At 44.6% G+C, this 18,836-nt stretch overlaps 1 protein-coding gene and 1 long non-coding RNA gene across 3 annotated transcripts in view; one reads left to right on the forward strand and one right to left on the reverse strand.

The window, feature by feature from the left end:
* STXBP6 (syntaxin binding protein 6) overlaps window positions 1-7,022 on the reverse strand; it is a 93,975-nt gene extending 86,953 nt beyond the window's left edge. The window contains exon 1 of one of the 2 annotated variants that reach the window (XM_035110310.3): window positions 6,883-7,022. The gene's annotated coding sequence lies outside the window, so the exon portion shown is untranslated. Of the gene's footprint in view, window positions 1-6,265; window positions 6,406-6,882 lie in introns of those variants that run through there. The other variant, XM_035110318.3, reaches the window with a different exon arrangement.
* A 1,019-nt stretch (window positions 7,023-8,041) lies between these two features.
* LOC148687685 (uncharacterized) overlaps window positions 8,042-18,836 on the forward strand; it is a 46,414-nt gene continuing 35,619 nt past the window's right edge. The window contains exon 1 of the long non-coding RNA XR_015950395.1: window positions 8,042-12,064. This is a non-coding gene — a long non-coding RNA (uncharacterized LOC148687685). The remainder of the gene's footprint in view (window positions 12,065-18,836) is intronic.

Here is an 18,836-nt window from a genome sequence, read left to right on the forward strand (position 1 = left end):
TCCATTCAATCTAGCCCCACCACTCTCAACAGGTTACTGCTGGTCTTCACACCCATGCTGTGCTTTTGGGCAGTCCCAACAGCATTGCGAAGAAGAGGTCAATGGCAAAACAATGTGAAAATATTTCCTGTAGCATTTTGCCCTGCCCTTCATCAAGACTAAAGAAAAGGGAGCTTGAAGGGTAATCCAAAAGGACAACACTCCAAAACCTAGTAACAAACAAGTATGTAATAGAGTCCAAAGTTTTAAACCTCAACAACTAACAGATTTGACCATATGCACTTTTGGATCAACAAAAGATGAATGTAAAATTCACTTTATCGTATTCCAATTCAAATATTTTTAAAAGCCTTAATCTCAATAGCGATTTTGATCTTCAAAGGTAGGTGTGTGCATATATTTCTATAATCAATTTCCACATCTTCCAACTACAAGCAATATCAATTTTAAATGCTTAAAACATTCAATCAGTCTAGGCAGGAAGACTAAATACAGTAGTCTATTCGCTGCTTAACTCTTAAATCAAACAGAACTTTGTGAACAATTATATGAAAAAGAAATTCACATATTATGTGGTGCAACAAGTACAAAACTAAAGTACACCATCAGAGAAAACATTCATCAACCTCCCCAAGGTTTTTATCTCCCCTTTCTCACTGCAGTGGAACAATAAAAGAGACTTAGTTTATTTGATGATGTTGTAAAGCCAAGCTTTTTTGTTTACATGTGCTAGGGGGATAATGGAAAGACCGATCCAATATTTCCTGAGAGCATTTTGGCAGCAAATATTTCCTGGATTTATTGGAGCTTTTTCAAATTAGTGCTGGGTTTTGTCCTTCTACGAAAATAAGTTCTTACTACCTCCCAAAGCAAGACTCTGTGTCCCTTATAAACACTGCTCCTACGTCATACTGTTCGTCCCAAGATACACCAAGCATCGGGGAGGGGGGGGCACATAGCATTTTTTGTACTAGCTGCCCCTTCTTTTACTTCCTGTTGCTGCCAAGCATGGCTGACTACAAAGACAATAGGGAAACAATCCTTATGAAGTATATGGAAGGCGAGCAGAAAAATCTCCTGACCCAAGCCTGCCAGCCTTCCCCATAGTCCCGTATCATCTAAAGTTGAGGAAAACACCTCTAGAATGATATTTATGGGAGTATAATACGGGTGATAGAGTTGACTATGGGAGCAAGTTCCATAGTTTAACTATGCATGAAATGAAGGAGAACTTCCCTTTAGCTACTATTCTGAATGTTTCCACAATTAGCTCCATTGGATGTCTACCAGTTCTAGAGTCCTTGGTGGACTCCACTTTCTACACCTCTCCATTCAGAGAACAGTCCACTGCTTACTATTTAACAAAGTCCTGATCCACAAGAGCACGTCTCCTCTTTTTCCATGATTACTCAGGTATCCCCCCTTAAGGGATCCGGCGGTCGTGGATCCCGTCCGATGCCCTGCTGGGGGCTAGGGCCATGGCACCACCCCCGGTGACACCAGGGGGAGCTTTCAGTTGTATTTGCATCAACAGGCTCCTCCCTCGGGGTGTTAACCTTATATGACACCCCCCCCCCCGCTGAGCAGGGTGGAGTCACGCTTGCTAGGGTGTCCAATGCCTAAGCCAATACCTCTCACTTGCTCAGCCTCTAACCAATGAAATTGTGGCCTTATTTTACCCATTAACTCAAATCCATGTGTCACTGTGTCTTTATTTCTCACGGGGGCGGGTCCTCGAACCGCAAAGTGTACCTTTGTACTTTGTACTTTCTGCTCTTCATTTTAACTGAAGAGGCTAAAGATATTGAGGATGATGAGTTAAGGTCATCATCACAACCCACGTAACGGGAAAGTTATTTTGGCAGTGACCAGCTAAAGCATACACAGAATCAGTAAGAAAAATGGAAAACATTTGTCTTCAGCTAGTATTATGTAGGACTATAAATGTATAAAGGGAAGACCCTTATCAGTGGCTCCAAAAACATTTCAGTAATGGCAAGATTGGGAGAAGGGGGGGCAGATTTGGCAGGGGTGTGCGAATGACTGCAGAAATCAAGTGGTACAACAAAAAACAAAATGACGGGAAAGTGGGGGAGAAAGCTATTTGGAATACCAGGTAAGAAGCCTGGTGAAAATCTATGCAAATTTTTAATTAGAAACATATTCATTATACTTTTGACCTTCTTAACTGTCCACCTTAAAGTCCCTCTTGCTAACCAAAAGGCCTCATCATTAGCTCTTTGTGTCATACAATCCAGTGACATAACTAAAAGTTCTAGCAACCAATCATTTGGTTTAAATACAGAGAGACTCTGGACCACCAGTTATCTATCCGGCTCCTAACACAGCTGCTGCTCTCAAGGACGTTGCCCTTACTTTAGGTATCAGACACTTTCTACCAGCCTTTTGTCTGTGTTTCAGAATGAGAGGCAAGGTGACTGTTAAAGGGAGCATGCCAAGCTTTCCTTCTGTTGCTGTCATGCTGGAACAGATTATAAAGAATGCCTTGCCTGTGTCTCAGCTCAGAGAAAGAGGTAATCAATGCTCTTGGACCTTCAACTCTTGCACAATTCAAAAATACAAGCCTATTGCTGGCCATAAATATAAGTGAACACTGGAGAATGTCACACTAAAATCACGGTGCTCAAACAAGGATGTTTGCTCAGTACATTAGAGTGAGGAAGCAAGCCCCTCAAGTTGAGCATTTACACAGTCAATGTGCTTTTGTTATATCAATAGTTAGACTGGTGAGGATTCAGAGACATTCCCAAAGAAATTAAAGCTAATTAACATTCCTTGCAAACTTCAGAGGACAGGAAATCACAAGGGCATCCATCCTACTGGAATATAAATCATGCTGGAGACTATGGCATCACATGAAGATATTTATGCCTGATCCTGTTTCACATTGTAACTGGTATAGTAGGTTTGCGTTGTGTGCAAACATTTGTGCCTTTTTCTATTTACTTTCCATGGGCCTAGAGATTTATTTGGAACATGACACTTTACTGTCAACTGTATTTGAGCTAACTTAATCTACTTTTTTACTTCTTTTATTCAGGAGGCAGTAGGTGACATTTGTGAGTATGGCTAAGATACTAACTGATCCCAAAGGCTGCGGCGTACATGAATTGCAATCATTTCTCTAATCAAGAGCACAAAGAAAGCTACTGAAATGTGAGACTTATAAATAAGGTTATGGTTTTTGGGTAGTGGCCACAAAACTTAAACTCTGTAAGTGGCCTTAGGAATCTCTCAGATTCAGTGCTCTCCACCTGCAATATGGGGATAACGCTGGCATATGTTACAGGGTTGCCATAAGGATTGCACAAAGATGACATACGTGAAACACTTTAAACACCCAAAAGCAAATGTCAAGTGGGTGGTCCCAAGTCTAGCAGTTTGGAACTGAAACAGGCCCACCCAGAAACAAAGCAGTGGTTTCTGCATACCTGGATGCCTTAGTGACACAGAAGCATCATTTTTAAGTTAAAATAAATTTTAATGGCCCATTAGCATCTTAACAAGAACCTACAGTAAGATATGACCCTATAGCAGGCATAGGTAAACTCGGCCCTCCAGATGTTTTGGGACTACAACTGCCATGATCCCTAGCTAACAGGACCAGTGGTCAGGGATGATGGGAATTGTAGTCCCAAAACATCTGGAGGGTAGAGTTTGCTTATGTCTGCCCTATAGCTAGGCTGCTTCTCAGCTACATTTAGCAAAAACTTCAAGCACTTCTAGCTACCTGTCATAATCCTACTCCTTTGGTTCAGTAGACAGGGTGAATACAGCAATATGGCTGGAAACACACTGGAGACTAGTTAGCTATGCTTTAGAAAGCTAGGACAACTAACAAAGCCATTAAAAATTGGGTGAGTCTTTGTGTGTATTTTTTAAAACAGCAACAAAAGATACACTGCAATGAAGCCTGGGCTGAGAGGAGCCACAAAACCAACAGGGGGTTATGATGCAAGTTTTCTTGCATTTTAATTGCCATTATCCACAAAGATATTTCAAACAAACAACACACCCCAAAGTTTAGAGTATATTGGTTAATCAAAGAACACTGAGATGGGTGAGTGGAGAAGAAAATACACAAACTAAAAAGATGCACCTCAATCACACCAATGTGTATTGCCCTCATCACACAAACCAAGAGTTTCTGAAAATCTGGGAAGCCAATAATCACATTCTACCATCTTCTGCATTAACAGAAAAATAGCTTACGTAGAAAATATCAAGTTCGCATCATGAGATCTTGTTCCTTAATAACTTCTCTTACTGAAATTACTGTGCCATGCCACAGCACAAAGGGAAAATATGAGGAATTCCTAATCCAATAATTTCCTTTTTGTATTTAAGTCCACATGTTATGAGAGGTGCAGCCAGCTAATATAAATAATGCTTCCCTGCCAAAAGTTTTGCTCAGTTTAGGCTAAGCTCCAATTATGTCAACAATTCAGTTAATTGAAAATGGGCTTTTTCCTGAGCTTTTAGTGGATCTCCTTTGAACTCCCAAGATACAACTTCCCAGCTCTTCAAAACACTTCCCTTTCACCTCAAATAGCCAATGAACCAAAGAGAAGGGAAAAGGTCACCTTCCTTTTAGAAAATAGTTTCATAGCTGTGTTTCTGTCAGGGGGGCAATTATATCACAAAAAGGGAATAAGAGAAGATTAGAGTTGCAATATAGTTTTATACCTCTAAAGCCGAATAAAACAGAAGACAATATAGGAAAATGGAAGAGACCAATGCAAATGAAAGCTCCTGGGTGTTCTTATACTTCTATTCTTAATGCTACTCTTCCTACTTAAAGGTAAAGATACCCCTGACCATTAGGTCCAGTCGTGACCAACTCTGAGGCTGCGACGCTCATCTTGCATTATTGGCCGAGGGAGCCGGCGTACAGCTTCCAGGTCATGTGGCCAACATGACAAAGCCACTTCTGGCGAACCAGAGCAGCACATGGAAATGCCGTTTGCCTTCCCGACGGAGTGGTACCTATTTATCTACTTGCACTTTGACGTGCTTTTGAACTGCTAGGTTGGCAGGAGCTGGGACTGAGCAACGGGAGCTCACCCCGTCGCAGGGGTTCAAACTGCCAACCTTCTGATCAGCAAGCCCTAGGCTCTGTGGTTTAACCCACAGCGCCACCCAGGTCCCTACTCTTCCTACATACAAGTTTACCTAAAAGGTGACTACTGTAAGAAATGCTTCTATGCCTTATTGAAGAAAATCAGGGTGGTGCACTAGAGGCCCATTCTTCACAATGAAGCAGAACAATATTTCAGAATACATGCCGGAATCATTCTTGTCACCAACCAGAACTCCGATGAGAGTTTTATGTATTTGCTTGAATGGCAAAGGTACAGTGGTTTTGCTGCTATTTGAGCTAAAAAAAAATTATGATAGCAACTTGCTTGGGTCTCAGAAATAAACGGATGGTATAAGAAGTCAGAGAGATACACATGAAGACAATTTTGTTTTTAATGGAACAGGGCGAGAGATAAATGAAGGTTTGTATGTTTTAATTAAAAGTATGTTTAGCTAAGGCATAAACTTTTGCTCCACTTTAAGCATACTCTTTAGCTCTTAAAAAATATCCATGCTGGATTTGTAGCTATGTTATTCAAAGCACATCAATGAAAAAATATTAAGTGTGATAACATTATCAGCTTCAGGCAATATATCATACAGAGCTACAATCCTAAACAAAAGATTAAATGAACTCTGTGGGATTTAAGATGACCAGTATCAGGCTATCTGTATATTTAGACTCCAGCGTACTTGATTGCTTACAAACGTCCTCAGTATCGTTAGTTTGACAGCAAGGAGCAAAACATCGAACAATTTAAACACGGGGGGGGGAGCATCCATTTCTAGACGGCATAAGAATTTCTTGGACCAATTCCCAACTGGCTTCTAAGCTGCAAGTCCAGCATCTGACTAATAGCGTGTCATGCATACGACTGTGGAGGGACAAAACACATGCGGGGGAAGTAGACTAAAACGAAATGCAACTTCTTCCAAGAGTTGAGCAAGCTCCCCAAGGCCAGCAACTTTCTGCTTAACTGAGCAAGGATTAGGAAAGGGTTAAGAAGCCTGCTCTATGCACCTTTGGCTCCAGCGGCACACCCCCTCCGGCCAGGAATGAGAATGGCCGGATTCCAGACGAAAGCCTCGCCAGGCCAGCCCCGATCTCCCGGGTTCGAGTTCCCTCCCGAGTCCCGCCCTTCCACAACCCCCCCGTTTTACTCACCAGCAAGCAAAAACCTTTCCAACATCCCTAGAAGCCGCTGGAAAACTCGGCCGAACTTTTCCTTTTTTCCCCCCTGACAGCAGATACACACACCCAACAACTACAGCCTGAAAAGCTATGGAATGCGGGTCTCGATCCTGATCCAAACCTCGCCCACGAAATCGCGCCAGCGGGACCATTTTAGGCGCACGCACCCCACCCGCAAAGCAAGCGAACCATCCCAAGCAAGTCTCTCTCGCGCGCGCGCGCCTGCCTCATGGCGCAAAGAGAGAAGGCTGGACGGGGCGAGCCTCCTCCAGCACCACCAGAGCCAGACGCAAGGCGCTCCTTCCCGGCAGTCCACCTCCTCTTTCTCCTCCTCCTCCTCTTCGGGCTTATCGTTAACTGGGCTCCAGAAGCTGAAGGGAGAAGGGGCGCGGAGCCTCTCCCCGGCGGCCAGCTCCTCTCCGCTGCCGCCGCAGTTCTTCCGAAGCGACCCACAACTTCGGCGCGGGAAAAGCGCAAGGGACGCTCCGAAGAACTACTGCGGCAGGCGGCCAAGGGAGGGCGGCCCCTGGTGCGCCTGAGGCGGAGGCGGCAGCTGGAGGTTGCAGCCCCCTGCGCTGACTGGGACCTACCTTCCCGCCGCTGCCCGGTCCTTCAAGCCTTCTTCTCCCCGGCTTGGCTTTTTCTAAGCGCGGGGTGGGAACGCGAAAAGGCTCCCGCGCTCCGCGCTGGCTGGGAGCTGCCGGGCGAAGCTACAGGCGAGGCGCCCCACTGCCCCGCACTCAGGCTCCTCGCTGGGAACGACGGCGCGCGGGCAACACAAACTCCCGGCTCCTGCTGCCCCGTCAGGCTCTTCACTGGAGCGGTTCTCCGGCTGCTTTGCTTCGCCGCCAGGAGCAGCGCGGCGGCGGCGGCGAGGCCACCCAGCTGTGAGCCAGAGGCGGGAGGGGAGCGCCACGTGCCCGGGCCGGGGCCAATGGCGAGAGGTTCGGCTCGGAGCCTTGCCGCTCCTAAATGCAATGCACCCCGCCCGCCTTCTCGGCCGGGCCCATGTGACCACGTCGCCAGCTGGAGTTCAAGTGAGGGAAGTGCCCCGCAGAAGGAGTCGGCAGGTAGGTAGGTAGGCGGACTTCCTGTTCATGCAGGAATACTTTGGAGTTCAGCTCTGGGAGCAAAAATTTGAGAGGGGAAAAGGATTGAACAAGGGGGTGGCGGGGGAAAAACAACAAGAAGAAGGAATAGAAGAATAGAAGTAGCGTGGGGGGTACAAGGGGGCTGTTGCCGCAGGTGCACACCCACCCCCCCGATCCCCATCAAACAGCCATGCATGTGTGTAACATACCATGCGCGGAGCTCAGCTTGATGTGTGTCCGACGCAACCTGCCGCCGCTGCCACTCCCCTCCTTAACTAAAACAAAATAGCGTGGCATCATTACTTCTTAAGACCTTGAACTGAGGCTGGGAAGTTGCTGGGAAGAGACCGCTGTTAAGCCACCTAGGAAAAAATTGATTGTACAACCTCCCCTGGGTTCTGCTACGGTAGGTGGGAATGGGAGCTGCTCCTATTTCCGTACCTTTGTCACACTTTCCGGACAGGCTCACAGGGAAGGCAGAGTTGCAAACAGCTGCCTTAGCCCTCTCACTGCCTCATCACTCGCACCCTGGGTAGTGGAGGGTAGCGTTGGTCATGGAAGAAACATCTGACGAGAGCATTTTGCAGTCAGGGCACCACCACGGAGTAGGTCCTTTCCTGCTGAACTTCAAATGGCATCAGCGCAGCCTGTGCCTACGCTTACTCAGAAGTATGGTATGTCCCATTGAATTCTGTGATGCTTACCGTTCTCACATGGGTTTGCAGTCCAAGGACTTAAGTGTGACAAACTCTGCTGCGTGGGATCAGGCTCCTTGTTTCATGTTAAAAGATCAGATTTTTAAAAAGCAAACATTTCATGTTAATGTTATGATTTTGGAAGGTTGTCTGATATTTCACAACACATAGTGCTTTAATGTGCTTCCTATACAATGTGCTTCCTATACCTTTAATGTGCTTCCTATACCTTCCCCCAGCCAGATGAGCAGTAAAGCAAGATGAGCGCTGCAACCCCAGAGTCGTCCACGACTGGACCTAATGGTCAGGGGTCCCTTTACCTTTACCCTTTATACAATAAGGTTTAAAAGACTGCTATTACGCAAAATGATGGTAGCTAAATAGTTGATCTTTCAGAGGCTGATTACACACTTTCCGCATCCCAGTTGTTTTCAGTGCAGCTCATGTACTGTACATGTGGGGAATTAGCCTGTCCTTTTGATAAAAAGTTGACCAATGAAAACACTGCAGATGTACTTCTGAGATCTATTCTGTAGTTTCCCTGCTACAGTTTACCCCAGGGGTCAGCAAACTTTTTCAGCAGGGGGCCGGTCCACTGTTCCTCAAACCTTGTGGGGGGTCGGACTATATTTTGGAAAAAAATATGAACGAATTCCTATGCCCCACAAATAACCCAGAGATGCATTTTAAATAAAAGGACACATTCTACTCATGTAAGAACATGCCGATTCCCGGACCGATTCCCGGCCAGATTTAGAAGGCAATTGGCCCACATCCGGCCCCCAGGCCTTAGTTTGGGGACCCTGGTTTAGCCCATGCCCATGGCCTGCTCTTGCATATTTAGCTGTACCGGTATGAATATCTCTGCTCTTTCAGGGTGAAATCTAGACTCTGCTGAAGTTAGCAAATTTCCCCATTGGTGTCAGTAGGCCCCTTCACTGTTTAATGTAATTCAGTTGAAGTGTACAGGTCTTTACAAACCCTATATATAAACAAATCCTTGGAAGCTCCATAGTCATCCACCTTTATCCAAAGTGCTATATTCTGCATACATCACTCCATTCTAAAAGGACTGTTCTAAAGCTGTTTTTAGAATAAAAGGGGGAAATGTTTATCTCTTCACACTCCTGTATGGTAAGGAAGCAGTACCGGTAATTTACAGATAAGGACATAAGTACAAGGTAAGGCAGGTTATTCGCTCTCAGGGTTACAAACACACACATTAACCTGACTAATCCGGCAACTGAATTTCGTAACTGAGGTTAGTATTTGATAATTTGGACTGTGTTTTTTTCAGGACAGTTAACCTCAATATGAAATTGGTTTTGATGGTGCAATAAAGGGAAGAGGAGGCAGGTTTTTCCCCCCATAGTCTTATTAAAATACTGAAATTGCATTCAAAAAGCAAGCATTCAGAACATAATATAGAAAAAATGTTGCAGTGATAAGAAGTACCTAGTGTTAGAGTTGCAATAAAAACATTCAAAGTGATTATATTTTTGTAAACTGCTTTGAGGTTTTCTTACAGACAAGCACTATATAAATTTTGTTAAAATGAAAAATATATATGACTATACTCATTTTTTCCCCATTGCACCCTTAAGATGGCTGAACAACAGCTACCAAGTTGTGAAGGGCTATATCACTTTGTAGTTTGCTCTTTGTTTGTCCACCAAAGTTTCTTCATTGGTAGATCACCTAACAAAGCAAGCTTAACCAATGAATGTTTTTTGCTTTGGATTTTTATCCCAGGAATTCAGGGCAGGTCCTGAACTCATCAGATAAAAAATACCTGAAATACATACTGGACATCACAATAAAAAGATCACACTAAAAATGTCACAACACAATCTGATTCAAACACTTAATTTAAACTTCCCTCTATTACTGTGTAATACTTTAAAAATTCTTAGGATTTTCTACTTTTCACAATAATATCTATTTTTAGGCATGATCCACTCAAATTTAGGCATGGAAATGGGAAGCACATCTCTAAAGCTGCAATCCTATACACATTAACCTAGGATTAAATGCCACTGAACTCAGTAGCATATACTTTCAAATAGATGTGGGTCCTTCATACCCCCTATCTACAAGACGCTTGGAGCATGGGCTTAAGCAACAGCTACCGGGTATGACATGACTATTCCTTTTATGTAGCTTTGTTAAAATTATTGCTGAGCGTTTTAAAGCACTGCACATTCTTTCTTTGTTTGGAATTGTGGTCTCACCCCCTTTTTTGTTTGTTTGTTTTCTTTTATTTAAGGCATTTTACACCACTCAACCATTAGCATTTGGGCCTAACTGCATTACAGGAAACAGTAGGCCTAAAGTGTCCCTATCTATTGCTGTCCGACCTGATTTAAGTTTTTCCTTTAGCTCGTAATGATTACATTCTAAGTAGACTTGTAGAAACCTTACATAGCTCAGTAAAGTCAAAATGCCAGACTTTGAAGGTGTGCTTTTAAATACATAATAATGAATAATAAATCACAGATTTTTGAAAGGTGGCAGCATTTCTGATATACATCAAGGCTCTTGGTGTTCTTATTTCCATTTGGAATTATCATTTTTTCTATTTCCTTGGGAGTGAATGCTTTTATAATCTTGAAATGATCTGAAAGAGAGAGAAAAAATTTTCTAGATATTAGACAATCGATTAATGTTTTGTCTATTGGACATCAATTAATGTTTACAAAGCCCAAAACTCTGTAGTACACTGAAGCTTTTACCCTACTGTTTAGAAGCAGGAATGTTGTTAGTAACTTAAATTGTTGTAGTCCATTGCACTACATACACAACAGATATGAGTAAATCACACCACAAATTATATAGGCTGGTGGGATGGATTGGTCTACAGTGAATGTGGCCCTCCAAGTGATCTTCAAGCACAAGCCTAACTTAAATCGAAAGGGCCAGCAGGGTGGAATTTACATTTATCAGGGTCAGGTACTTCCATTCAGCCAGTAATTTGCAATTAGCCTCGCCATGTGGCTAATATAATAATTACTGGATGGTAATTAACAGCAAGGCATGCCAGACAAATGACACATAATTTTATGTTGTGGTTCTCTTGCTTTATTAAAGCAGCACACTAGAATTTACATGGTCTGGTCAGGTCTGTGTTTATTACCCACCACACCAAATGCAGCCTACCAGCCGTGGATTGTGGCCTTTCAAGCACTTGGTAACCCCTCACCTTCCTGCAGTATTAGGCAGGCAGCAAATTCAGCTTTAAATCCAAGATGGGCCTCCACTCAAAACATGGCTGGTGCACTGCCTTCCATTTGTTGGGTTAGAAGCAGTGCTTTTTTCTGGGGGTACGCATACCCCTAAACATTTTGTGAATCTAGCTTTGGCCTCATTGAGGGGCAATATTTCAATATGAGCAGGAAAAGGAGAGTACCCCTAAACATTTTTTAAAGAAAAAAAGCACTGGTTAGAAGTCATGGTTCAGGCTATAAACAAGATTGTACTGGCAACTGAATCACAACCATGATAGTTGACCCTCCTCCTCCTCCTCCTCCTCCTCCTCATTTTTCAATTAGAATAATAGAATTGGAGAGTTGGAAGGGACCCTGAGGGTAATCTAAATCCCCTGCAATGAAGGAATACGCAGATGGCCCATATGAGGATCAAACCCACGACCTTGGCGTTATCAGCACCATGCTCTAACCAGCTGAGCTAACTGAGTCAAATGACTCTGGTTTCCCACAACCCAGAAGTCTATTGTATTACTATATGCCAGCTGTTTTACAGGGTTACACCAATGTTAAAACTAAAGTGAGTGATGCATTGGACACATTTTGAGACTGGCCATCAACCTGAATGGAAGGGGAATTAGACAAATTCATGGAAGACTAAGGTCATTGGCGGGTACTAGTCATTAAGGCCATATTACCTCAGCTATCAAAGGAACAGCAGCAAGAAATTGCTATCGCCCTGCTTGTGCTTATCTGTTGTGGAAAACAGGATGCTGGACTACGGTAGGTGAGCTTTTGGTCTAATACAGCAATGTTGTTCTGGTGCTCTTCAATTTGCATCCAATATTCAGATTGCTGCTGGGGCATCTCCAGTTAATTCCATTAAAATTTGACTTAGTGCAGTTCTTTGACATTTTGGCGCTAGAAAAGTACTTGCTCTGATTATAAGGGTAGTCCCTGCTGCTGACTATACCCCATCTTTATCTTATCATGACATGAAGGCTGGGAGGAATGTAGTCCTCTCCAAAATGAGGAACTGGGCAGTGGGACAGTGAGAGAGAGGCTGTCTATTTCATGCACCCTTCGTTCTGGAGGAGGATGGATGGTGGCTAACAGATTGAGGTTGAATCCTGACAAGGCAGAAGTACTGTTTTTGGGGGGACGGGGGGCAGGCTGGTGTGGAGGACTCCCTGGTCCTGAGTGGGGTAACCAGGTGTGCAGCCTGGGAGTCATTTTGGACTCACAGCTGTCCATGGAGGCACAGGTCAATTCTGTGTCCAGGGCAGCTGTCTACCAGCTCCATCTGGTATGCAGGCTGAGACCCTACCTCCCCACAGACTGTCTCGCAAGAATGGTGCATGCTCTGGTTATCTCCCTCTTGGACTACTGCAATGCACTCTACGTGGGGCTACCTTTGAAGGTGACCTGGAAACTGCAACTAATCCAGAATGCAGCAACTAGACTGGTGACTGGGAGCGGCTGCCGAGACCACATAACACCGGTCTTGAAAGACCTACATTGGCTCCCAGTACGTTTCCAGGCAGAATTCAAAGTGTTGGTGCTGACCTTTAAAGCCCTAAATGGCCTCGGCTCAGTATTCCTGAAGGAGCGTCTCCACCCCCATCGTTCAGCCCGGACCACTGAGGTCCAGCTCCACAGGCCTTCTGGCGGTTCCCTCACTGTGAGACGTGAGGTTACTGGGAACCAGGCAGAGGGCCTTCTTGGTAGTGGCTCCTGCCCTGTGGAACACCCTTCCATCAGATCCCAAGGAAATAAACAACTATCTGACTTTTAGAAGACATCTGAAGGCAGCCCTGTTTAGGGAAGTTTTTAATGTTTGATGTTTTATTGCTTTTTCATCATCATCATCATTAATAATATTCTGTTGGGAGCTGCTGCCCAAAGTGGCTGGGGAAACCCAGCCAGATAGGCGGGTGTGTGCGTAATTAATTAATTAATTAATTAATTAATTTTCGGTCTTGTTCCTGATCTCTGGAATGCTGTGATTGCATGCTGCATTTGTATTCATCCCATTCTGATCAGGCAGTTGGACTTGATGACCTCCAAAGGTATCCCATTTTAGTCTTTATTATCTGCACATGATGAAGGGTAAGAATGGGTGCATGCACTTGCTGGCCTCGTGCCTCCATTGCTTCCCTGTTTTGTTCTCCAGAGGGTGAAGTCCTCTGGCAGGTAGCATACTGCACTTGTCAGGAGTCTAAACCATGCAGGAAGCCTACATGACTTTTTCTTGAATAGTGCTTCCTTTTATACTCTGTGGGTAGTTCTGAGGAATGCAATCAAGTATAAAAATGGTGTCCTTGGTATATTAAGATTCTTGCTGATACTGAAATCTACTGAAGTGTCTGTCTTCTATTTTATGATGCTGTCAGACCAGATTCCCTTGACTGAATAGCAGTCTTGTTTTACATGGCTGCTTATTTGCTACTGACTCTGATATAAAATTGCACCACAAAGAACATGCTATGCTCTCTGCAGCACTATCATTTGTTTGTGGATATGCTTTCTGTGAAAGTCACAAGCCCACAGTGAAGAAAAAGAAAACTCTTTGTGAACCTGAAAGAATGATGTAAGAGCTGAAGTAAATTTGCACAGCAAACATCATTTTCATTATGGGCGTTGCCGTTTATTCAATAAATTTATTACCATTTGTGGGGATATGTGAAACAGCCCAGGTTAAGCGTGTTTACAATACAGTTTGGCGACCCACATCTATTTGAAAGCAGGGCCGGCCCTACGGCAAGGCTGGGTGGCACAGGGCACCAGGGGGGCGCCGCGCTGCGGTGCCCGCCAGATAGCCGAGCTGGGAAACGGGGTGGGGGCGCGCCGGAGGGATATTCGCACCACAGCACCAGATATGCTTAAGATGGCCCTGTTTGAAAGTATATGCTACTTACTTCTCCATCTGGTACGCCTTACTTCTCGCGCTTCAGCAGAGCACGCAGGCCCCAGCTCAGTTTCCTCCTCGGGGTCCCACTGTGGCCATGGGAGTGCTTCATGCTGTTATGGCACCAGCACACACACTGGGCCAAAGCCAGTGCCTCTGGATGGAGCTCACCTCTCAGGTGTGCACCCCTGCTATCCTAAGAGAACAAGAGAGAAGTTCATGGTGAGCTCTTTTTCTAGAAAAATAGCACTGCTCTGATCACATTTGGGGGGGGGGCGGGGAGCAAAACAAATCACACTGCTCAGTGGAAATCAGAGGAAATCGTGTTGCACAGTTAAAATCCTAGAACTCAGTATCAGCTTTTGGTTGGAGAAATAATTTAAAACTCATTACAGTTAGAAAGACCATATCTACTAATATCTGAAGCTGGGAACACCAAGGTCATGTACCTATCATAATTACAGGCTTTACTTGTGTTGATACTGGCTGGAGTCCTGGATGTCGCTGTCTTAAGAGTTAGATTTTGCAAAGAAGTCTAGCTCTTAAATTACATTAGGTTCATTTTTAAAGTTTCATTTCCTGCTGTCTTTTATAATAAAGAGAAGTAGAAAGATACTGCCTTTCACGTTCAGTCGATGCTATAGCACTGCTCATTAATTCTCCCTCTAGGATTCTGTCCTCATAGGTGAAGCCTCTTCCTGTGAAAAGCACAAATTACTGAAGAAGCGGCGAATTTATTGTATTTGGGTTGCCTTAAAATAATTGCGCTCGGGAGCTACTGTCTGAGTAGATTCCTCAGCTGTTGTGAAAAGCTCCACCCCTGCCTGCTGTGAGACAGCAGGCAGCAGGCTGGAAGCAGAGGTTCATATCTGCCCCACAGGAGAGGGCAGCTTAGGGGAGGGGAGAGCTGGTAGGCTAAATATTCAAGTGTTTGTAGCTGCTACTTTTTTCCAGCTGATGCTTGCAAGTCCCATGTGCTGTGCCGTCCCTGATTTCTCAAAAGGGGGAAAAGATAATAAAATGAAATAAATGTTCTACCCAGTTCCACAGAGACACACTCAGACTTCATCAGAAATGAAAAGCTGTGAACGTGTGGAAAGCCAGGAGAATTTTCACAATCCTGATAGGCATTCCTCTGTGGGATCCAATGTCATTATTTTAATGATGATGTTTACCTTTCCTCTGCGCAACTATTTTTGACATGATAGAAGGAGGCAGTTATGAAAAATCTCTCCCAGAGAGAACGCAACACAGCTATTTCCCTAAATTACACTTTCTCAAATATAAAATGTGAATGGCCTATCTGAAAGTATCCTGATGAAAACAAAAAGTTTTCATCAGGATACTTTCAGATAGGCCATTCACATTTTATATTTGCCTTTCTTCCTCAATGACCTTTAAGAGAATATTTTCCTGTGAAATTTAAAGTCCACACTGAAGATCTAGGTTAATTTAAGCATAGAATCATAGAGTTGGAAGAGACCACAAGGGCCATCCAGTCCAACCCCCTGCCAAGCAGGAAACACCATCAAAGCATTCTTGACATATGCCTGTCAAGCCTCTGCTTAAAGACCTCCAAAGAAGGAGACTCCACCACACTCCTTGGTAGCAAATTCCACTGCCGAACAGCTCTTACTGTCAGGAAGTTCTTCCTAATGTTTAGATGGAATCTTCTTTCTTGAAGTTTGAATCCATTGCTCCGTGTCCGCTTCTCTGGAGCAGCATGTTAACTAAAACTTCTAAAGGCTGGCAGTGGTGAGGTTGGGGCCATGCTGGCACATCCCTGGGAATGCCAGATTTGCAATGATGCTCCTGGCTAGTGCTTCTATGTCACCCCGCCCTTTCCATGGTCCCAGCTGTCTCCAGATAAGCAGCAGCAATGCTGGTGCTTAGGAGGGCAGTTCTGTCTTGCCACACATGTCACTACTGCATCCTAGCCCAGCTCAGACATCACATACCTGGTCCAGTAAACCATGGTTGGATTGGGAATTTCCCATGTGCCCCCAATCTCCCATCCCTATTAACTTTTTCTTAATTGCTTACATGCCTAGTTTTATACAAGTCACCATGGTTTGTTGAACCACAGTTCAACAGTGGTACTGAATACCTTTGAAGCGGATGCCTAATACTAACCCAAAGTTCTCATGTTGAACGTCCAAGAGCTGGTAATGTTCAGCAACTTTATTAGCAAACAATGGTTGACTGGTTATCAGAAATTGTTAACATTACATTGCGTTTCTTTTTAAAAACTCAAATCAAACAAGTCAGGAAGTCTTATTAGACGATCAGGGGAAGGGGGAGAGAAAGGAGCACACTGGCACATTCATCACCCAACAAGCAATGCTTTCTTGGACCAGGAACATGATGACCAATATTGAAATATTTACTACACAAGAATGAATGGCCAACAGCTGCGTCCAGCCTCATGCATTTGTTCGCTTTTCCATGCTACCTTAGAATTCAGGATATTTCCAAATGCACAGTTGCCTGGGCAAATGAAAGCTGCAATCATTTGCACACTTCAATGTAAGTATCAATAGAAATCAATCCTTCGCTTGCATATTGTACTCATAGCCTGATCTATACTAAACTCAAAAGAGATTATTTTAAACATTTTACCTCGCTCCCAGAGTGGCTTACATAACAGCAAAAACAGTACAGCAAAACTAGGCTATTTAAAGAGAGAGGGAACATGTCAGCCTGCTGCTTCTTTATAACCAGGGCAGTTCTAATGGCCTAACTGATGGGGAGGAGACCCACTAGGTCAGTGATGGCCAAACCTGGCCCTCCAGCTGTTTTGGGACTACAATTCCCATCATCCCTGACCACTGGTCCTGTTAGCTAGGGATGATGGGAGTTGTAGTCCCAAAACAGCCGGAGGGCCAAGTTTGGCCATCACTGCACTAGGTGAAGATGAAAATGATGGTTTTTCCTTTGCTGGCCCTTTGTAGCCCTGTTTCCCTTCATGTCATTCTTAATTGTAGGGAGGAGTGGGGCTGCACTTGGTCACCTGACCCCATTGCATCACATCTGGCCCCCATCCATGCACAGGGGACAACACATCTGTAGAGTGAACTTGAACTTGTGTTGGTTCCTGCTGAGATGTAGAATCCTGGTCGCATTAGGTTCCACATGACGTGGGAAGCCCATGTGTGACTGTAGAGCAAGCTCCACTCTTACAGATGTGTCACTGAGGCATGGGTGGTGGGGCAAGTAGTGTCAATGGCAATCCTGGGCAACCGTTAATCACATAAGGGAGAAGACCCCAAATAGGGCTTCTTTTTCTCCTGCTAACAGGGCAGTTGGATCTAATGGCTTCAGAAATGGAAGGCAGAGCTTACTTCCTTTTGGAGCAGTAGAGATACTGTAGGTCATTGATGGTCAGGGGAAGATGGGAATACGTAGTAACTTTGTGAGGGGTGAATTACAGTGCCTGGAATTCTTTGAGGGAAAGAATGTGCTGCATGTACTTTGAAGATACAGTGTGTGCACCTTACTTGTCAGGGACTTGCAGGGCTCTGAGGAGTATGTGACGGAGGCAGGGCCCCCCGGAGGCAGACCCAGGAGAGGGGCCAGCGATTTATGGGGTTTGGTTCCACCCACGAGGCAGAAGCTGGGGGGCGTGGAGGAGAAGGGTCTGAGCAGTCAGAGATGGAGGAGGGGGTGCAGGATGGGTCAGAAGCAGAGAAAGATGTAGTTCACGCCAGGGGAGGGGCAGTTAAATCCCTGTCATCTCCTGCCCCACTGTCTCCTAGACCCAGGAGCGGCGTGAAGAGAGAACCACAGCGATGACTTCCTTGCAGGAGTCTCAAATTGTGTGCCCACACTCAGTCAGACGAGGGTACATAACCCCAGGGGGGCACGGTCACACAAACGCTTTAACTGCTCTGCAAGGCACGAACCCAGAAACATAGGAGCCAATTCTTAGGAGCTGAGCTCCCTTCGGCCCCCTAAATAAAATATTTGTAGAGGGCAGTCCCCCACCCCACGTGTATGGCATTGCCATTCAAACTCTGTGCACACTCTGCTTCTTATGGTTGCTTATGCTGGGTGGAGCTTACCTGGGCCTCTCCAATATTTTATTCAAGTTGGCACCCCTGCCTAGAAACAGCTGTGAACCTATAGGAGATGCTTTAAGAGTGGTTGATTTTGTCAATAAAGAATTAGCCACCCACTGTTTGTCATCCTTGGCCTGGTGTGCGCAGGACTTTACTTAGCTATTTCCATTCACAAGACCTTTACTGTACTGTTAACTACTGTAGCTGTATGTGTCAGATAATAGTCACAGATTTTAGCTCCAAAGGGAAAGGGGGTTAACAGGCTACTAGAAGAGATAAAAATATAATCTCTAAATCTCTAACAAGGCATAATCATAGCACAGAGGAGGACATCCATGCAGTAATGAATTGCATGAGCTTAGCTACAATATGCTCTAAGACTAAGTCGTATATTAAGGTAAAATAGCATGTCAGTGCCTTCGTGGTCCATTGCACAATGTACCCAAAGCAGTTTCCAATTAATGTATTTGTCTTTGTTTTATAAAGGGATTATTTGGACAATGTGCATAACGCAGCCACCCTCCCCCAGTGTGACTCAGCATCACTAAGTTAGCCATAGAGGATATTTAGGACAAGGCTTAGAGTATTT

This window comes from Zootoca vivipara, chromosome 1, assembly GCF_965207765.1.
Source record: "Zootoca vivipara chromosome 1, rZooViv2.hap1.1, whole genome shotgun sequence".
Lineage (NCBI taxonomy): Eukaryota > Metazoa > Chordata > Lepidosauria > Squamata > Lacertidae > Zootoca > Zootoca vivipara.